Below are 7,183 nucleotides of genomic sequence, written 5' to 3' on the forward strand. Positions count from 1 at the left end.
GCTGCAAGTAACAAGAGTCTAACAGTGGTCAAAGCAATTAAGACATTTAATTATCTCATAATTTAAGCAATCTAGAGATTTGATGATTTGGAGCTGGTCCAGAGGCTCAGTGGTGTCAGGACACTGTGTCCTCCTGACGTGCACATTTGCCTTAGCATTCTCCCCTCCAATTTTGGTTGCAGGGTGACTACCATAGCCCCAAGCCTCCAGACCCCACATCCTCACATAAGACAGAGAGGAGAGCAAGGAGAAAGGGGTTGAAAGGAGAAAAGCTCTTGTTTTTATCAGGAAGGAACATCTATGGAATAAAATAATATGAATCCAGGCCATGAAAATATCTTCATTTGTCTTAATAAAACATAGTTTACAACTGTATTAGTGACTTGCGGCTGCTGTAACAAGTTACACAAAACTGGGTGGCTTAAAACAGAACGATATTCTCTCACAATTCTGGAGGCCAGAAATCCAAAATTAGTATCATTGGGCTGAAATGAAGGTGTCAGTAGGGCTACGCTCTTTCCACAGGCTCCAGGGGAAAATTCATTCCTTGCGTCTTCCAGTATCTTTAAAACTCTCTCTGCTCTGTCTTCCCACCACCTTCTCCTCTGTGTATTTGTGCCAAGTCTCCATCTGTCTCCCTCTTATTAGGATACATGTACATGCATTTAGGGCCTAATTAAATAACCCAAGATAATCTCCCCATCTCAAGATCCTTAAATTACTCACATGGACAAAGACACCTTTTCCAAATATGGTAATATTTACAGGTTCCAGGGATTAGGACCTGATATCTTTGGCCTATAACAGTCACCTACTAAACCAAAGAACTTTCGTTTCATTAATATAAATAACTGTGGTGGAAGTCCTTTCAAGTCAGTTTGCCTGGGCTCTGTTCTTTAGCATACAGGATAGAATTTCTTTCTAATGTTTCCTTCCACTCATTGTAAAGAGATAAGGACTTTCACGACAGGGTCACTTTATTAAAGAAATTAGTTTTTACCCAAAATTAAGTTTTATTATTTTTTTGGTGGGAGGAGGCAATTAAGATAGATAGATAGATAGATTGGGGTGCTGGAGATTGATCCCAGGACCTCGTGCTAAGCATGCACTCCACCACTGAGCTATACCCTCCCTACTACGAAATTGTCTTTTAGATCAGTGATTCTCACTGAGGGTGCTACAGCCTCTTAGGGGACTTTGGGAGTTTGTGAGGGAAATTTTCCTTGTTGTGGCAATGCTGGATTGGGGGTGCTTCTGGCATTGATAGGGGGAAGCCTAGGGATCCTTGCCAGCCTGCAAGTGTCAGCAACTCATGTCCTTGGATTTTTTAATCACTAGAAATTGATAAGAGGCGAGATGAGAAATTTAGGCATGGCTTGACTGGGACTCTGCTGCAGGGAGTGAAAACTGCCTACCAGGCGGATCCATGGCTTGGGCAGGAGGCATAGCTTAGGTGATCTGCCCACCCCCTTCGTGGTGCTGCGTGCAGGGATCACGAGCAGTCCCCTGCTTTTGCTCCTATCACCTTGGAAACAGCAGTTGGTTTGTGGCTTTTTTGTATCTTATTAGTTGTAATTGCCCCTATTATGCATGTATGCAGTTATATTTAGTCCCTTATAAATTCTTTGGATTCTGTTGCTGGAAGAGACATTTGTCTAGGTGCAAGCCCTCCAGCAAAGGGTCCCAGGTCTCAGCCTATCTCACAGCGTGTGGGATAGCCCAGCACAATGAACTGTCCCATATCCTGTACAACTTTCAGATGTCCCGTCAGATATCCTTGTAGGTGAAAAACCTAATTTATTTTATCTATTTATTTTTTCTTCATAAACAACAAAGTATTGTTGATGCCGTTTTAATATACATTTGGTTTTCTTGTTCTTTGTTTGGTTTTGAAATATTACTGAGAGTTGCTCACCATTTTGGAGAATGTCACCAGTGGTAATGGCAATAGTATTATTTGAGTTGCCAAAGCAATGCCTCTGTATCTGTCAGCATTTGTGACTGACCAGAAGACATATCTCATTGTAAATATTTTATTAGAAATGCCTTCCTGTTAGTTCTCCTTTTTATTATAGTTGAGGCCATGTGGAATAGCCGTGATGGGCTAGGTATGTCGGTGGGCTACCTATGGGAAGAGGTAAAGCATCAGGAACATTTTAGCATTGTTACCAGAGAACTAGATCCAGTTTTGGGTCTGAGATGTGGCAAAAACTGAGAGAGATTATTTTTATTTTTATCTTTAAACACATAAACGACATTGTAAATTCTAATTAAATGTTGTTTCAGAAACTGGAAAAATACCTGGCAGATAGCAGGTGCGTAATAAAATTAAATTTGGACATTATAGGTTCTTTTTATTTGACTTAGAATTGTGTAACAAACTTTTCTAAAAGCTCAATTGATTAAGCTTCTTACTATGTACCTTACAGGGTGCTAAACATTTTATTGTACCTTGTTTAAGGCTCAAAACAACCTTGTAGTTCATAGGTATTTATGAAAAGAACTGTATGCAAGCTTTAGACATAATTGCCAAAAATTAGAAATAATCCAGATGTCCTTCAACTGGGAAATGGAAAGACAAACTGTGGTATATCCATACAGTGTAAATTACTGATAAAAAGGAACTACTGATATAGGCAAGGACACTGATGAATATCAAATGCATTATGCTAAGCGAAAGAAACTAGACTCAAAAAGCTACACACTGTATGAGTCTATTTATATGACAGTTTGAAAAAGACAAAACTATAGTGGAAGAAAACAGATCTGTGTTTGTCAGGAACGAGGTGCAAGGAGAGGCTGAGTGGAAAGGAACAGCATAAAAAAGTTTTTCAGGGTGATTGGAACTGTCTATATCTTGATTGTGGTCATAGGTACAGGACTATATGTGTTTGTCAAAACGCAAAGAACTGTACACACTGAAAGAGTTATCTCATTGTCCATAAATTATACTTTAATTAGAAAACAAACAAAATCCAGCCATTTCATTTCTGAGTATATGCCCCAAAGAAGTGAAAATAGGTACTCAAATAGATACTTGTACACTCATGTTCACAGCAGCATTATTCACAATAGCCAAAAGGTAGAAACAACTGAAATGTCCATTGTTTGATGACTGGATAACAAAATGTAGTATATACATACAGTGGAAGATTATTCAGCCTTAAAAAAGAAGGAAATTCTGATGTATGCTAGATGGATGAACCTGACAGACATTATGCTGAGTGAAGTAAGCCAGTCACAAAAGGACAAATATTTGTATGATTTCACTTACATGAGATATCTAGAGTAATCAAATTCATACAGATAGAAAGGAGAATGGTGGTTGCCAGGGGCTGAGGGAAGGAGGGAATAGGGAATTAGTGTTTAATGGGTACAGGTTTTCAGTTGGGGAAGAGGAAAGAGTTCTGCAGATGGAGTGTGTGGTAGTCACAACAATGTGAGTGGACTTTATGCTACAGAACTCTACCCTTAAGAATGGCTAAAATGGTAAATTTTATGTTATGTATATTTTACTTATAATAATATTATATTAATACACAATGTGTACTAATAATATACTATAATAATGTATATTATAGTATAATACAAGTCTTAATAAAAAAGAAAACAAAACCCAAAAATCCTTGTCAGAAGGTCAGTTATTTTGTAAGTGAAGGAGGTGATGCTCATGAACATGAAGAGGTCTGCTCAAGTTCAGACAGCTGGAAAATCGAGGTTTGAACATGGCTCTAACTCTTTGACCTGGGGTAATGAAGAGCGGCAAATTAGCTCTGGTTCTGCCACTAACTTGATGGTCGGCAACTCGTTTCCTTCCTCCAGCTGGGTGTGAATTTCTGATCTTTAAAGTATTTGGATTGGCCTGGCCTGGCCTGGCCTGGCTCATCCTTAAGAATCCTTGGCGGCTTTGACACTATTTGTTGATGGATATTTCTGAGCTTGATCTTTCTGCCCACCCTTATTCCCTACACTTGGCTCTGAAAACCTTGGGGCTATTTTCAAAAATCAGATGCATCCCTGATATTGAAGTTCTGCTTTTCCAAAGGATGTCTCTTTATGATCAGAAGGCCGTTTCAAGAGGAAGGCTAAACCTGCATTAGCCAATATGGCAGCCACTGGCCACATGTCGCTACCTACTGAACACATGAAATGTGGCTAGTCCAAATTGAGATGTGCTGTAAGTGTACAGTATGCAATGAATTTCAAAAACTTAGTTGAAGGAAAAGCATATAAAATATCTTATTAATAATTTCTATATTGATTATCTGATGGATGATAGTTTTTTAGATATATTCGATTAAATAAGACATATTGTTAAAATTAATTTTACTTGTTTGTTTGTATGTTTTAAAGTGGATCCCAGAAAAATTAAAAGCACATATGAGTTTCACATTATATTTCTGTTGCAGTGTTCTGACTCTAAACCCTACCAGCATTATTGGGACAAACATGGAACTGTTCCCATGACAACTTTAAAATTGCTATGCTTACTGGGTGGCTAGAGGCCTGCTGATAACCAGCTCTGAGCATACTGCCAGTAGTTCGGATTTGCAGAGATATCAGAGTGGTATCAAACTGGTGCTCCTCTTTTCTTCCTTAAAATGTACTTAAAAAAACCATAGAGGGGGGTATAGCTCCATGGTAGAGCACATGCTTAGCACGCACACCGTTCTGGATTCAATCCCCAGTATCTCCACTTAAAAAAAAAAAGCCATAAGAGAATTAGATGCTCATTGTTGAAAGTCTAATGATATAGAAAAGTGTAAAAAATTAACATCCCCTTGAGGTAACTGATGTTATTTCTCTCATCCCCTTAAGGTAACTGACATTGTTTCTCCATGCTGAAAAAACATATGCACCTATATGGATGATTTTTTTCACCTACAGCTTAGACAGATGTAATATCATACAATGACATTGGGGTTTTTTTCCCCCCTTAAATTTTGGTCATCCTTCCGTATCAATAGATTCTGACCTATTTTTAATAGCAACGTAATAGTCCACCATAAGGCAATACCTCATTTCCTTACTTACAGACATTCAGGTTGCTTCCACTGCTTGCTACTACAAACAATACTACAATAAATAAATTTATACCAATATCCTTATTGATGAGTTTTCTATAGAGCAGAATTACTATGTTAAAGCCTCACTACATTTAAAGGTTTGGTATTGCCAGAATATTTACCAAGAAGGATGCAGGGTTCACACTATCAGCAGCTATATGTGAGTGAACTTTCTTCACACCGTTACCACCAATAGACAAAAATCTTTTGATTTTTTTGGAAACCTGAGGGGTGAAAATGTCATTTATAAAGGAAACTGCATTTCCTGAATAGCAATGAAGTTTCTTGTTTATTGACCATTTGTACTTGTTTTCCTAGAAAATTGCCAGTTCGCATCCTTGGCCCATATAGCTCATCTTTCTTTATCGATTTGTAGGAGTTCTTTGTACAGTATAGATATTAACTCTTTAGACTCACAAGTTTGTATCTTCAGCCCAGACCTCTGAGCTGAGCTCCAGACACATGGCTAATTATCCATTGGTACCTCCACTTGGATGACTTAGAGGCATCTCAAACTTACTATGTCCAAAACTGAATTTCTAGTCATCCACAATGTTCCCCATCTCAGTAAATGGCAACTCCATGCTTCCTCTTGCTTGGTGTCATCTATGACTTCTTTCTCTCTCAACGCACATCCAGTTGCATATTGTGTTGGCCCTACCCTCAAACTGTATCCAAATCTGACCACTTCCCCTGAAGTCTACTGTGACCACCCTGATCCCTGTCACCATCATCTCTCTCTCGAATTTTTGTACTAGTGGTAATTGCTGAGCAAACTGTCTTCTCCTCGTTTTTACCCACTTCAATAGCAGCCAGAATGATACTTATAAAACTATGAAAGATAAGTTATATCAGATGAACCCCTCTGTCCTCTACAGAGTTGCAGTCTAAGAGTGAAAGCCAAGCAGGAGGGTATAACTCATTGGTAGAGTGCGTGCCTAGCATGTGTGAGGTCTTGGGTTGAATCCCCAGTACAGTACCTTCATTAAAATAAATAAGTAAATAAATAAACCTCCCCCCTTAAAAAAAAAAGATTTAAAGCCAAAGTCCTTTCCATGACCCATAACGTGCTACACCTCCTCTCAATCTTCAAGCTCTATTATTCACTATGTTCCACGCTCCGGCCATACTCTCTGTGATTCCTTGAACAGACATTTGACATGCACTCTCTGGACTAATTCCCTCAGAGGATGTCTTTTTTGCTGCCTCAGTTACTCCGAGTCTTTACCACTATCTAACAGGCTATTCGTTTTACTTAATTATTATGTCTCTCCCCAACATAGTATGAGCTCCAAGGTCGAGATTTTCGTCACTTTTAGTTCACTGCTATATGCTCGGTGCTGCCCCACAGGGTAGGTGCTCAGTAAAATTTGTAGAATGAACTTGTAAGCAAATATTTCCCTGAGTTTGTCACATGTTTTTGTTTTTGATGTTCTGCCATGCACAATCTTATTTACATACACACATCTGTCGGTTTTGACATTTTTCCTCTTTTATTCAAAGGCTCAACTTTTACTCCTCCCCAGGACCGTTCTTTTGACTTACTTTTCTACTTCATTAAACTTTTTATTGTGGAAATTTTTAAACATACAAAGAGGTATATCTCATTCCTCGTTTGGAAATTCCAAAGGCAGAGGCGGGTTCTGATTTTTTCACTGTCTCCAGCATCCGCCGGGACCTCCACAACCTCAGGGAATGTGTTTCTAAAGAACGAAAGGAATAGCACGAGAGTTTTTCCGGGACAGATGCCTCTCAGGTCCCCTCAGGCCGCCCAGCACAGTTTCGGAGGCGGCAGCCCAGAAGCTGTTTGCTGAGTGAAGGCATTTGTCTTGGGTTCTCCCGCCAGGCCCGGCCTTCCCGTGAACACTTTTCACAGCCACTTCTAGGTGCGGGTTTGGCCCAGGCTGCCAGAATGGGAGGGGCTCTGACTTAACCGACTGAACAAAGTTTTTCCTTGGGGCCCGCCGATCCCGGCCCCACCCAGGCCAGAGGCCGCTCACCGGCTAGGCCTCTCGGCCGCCCCGGCGATCCCCGCGCGCGTATCCCCTTCTCCAACCCTCTTCCCCCTCCCCCCGGCAGTGGCGGTTGGTCGCGCGCCGTCGTCCCTCTCCCACCCC

At 40.2% G+C, this 7,183-nt stretch overlaps 1 long non-coding RNA gene across 1 annotated transcript; it reads right to left on the reverse strand.

Annotated features, from left to right (window-relative positions):
* Positions 1–6,536: 6,536 nt before the first annotated feature.
* Positions 6,537–7,161, reverse strand: LOC140698836 (uncharacterized). Its single transcript, XR_012076825.1, has 2 exons — positions 7,067–7,161; positions 6,537–6,769 (listed from the first exon to the last, which is right to left on the reverse strand). It is a non-coding gene; the product is annotated as an uncharacterized lncRNA (long non-coding RNA).
* Between the last annotated feature and the right edge of the window lie 22 nt (positions 7,162–7,183).

The sequence above is a fragment of the Vicugna pacos genome, chromosome 10 (assembly GCF_048564905.1).
Source record: "Vicugna pacos chromosome 10, VicPac4, whole genome shotgun sequence".
Classification (NCBI taxonomy): domain Eukaryota; kingdom Metazoa; phylum Chordata; class Mammalia; order Artiodactyla; family Camelidae; genus Vicugna; species Vicugna pacos.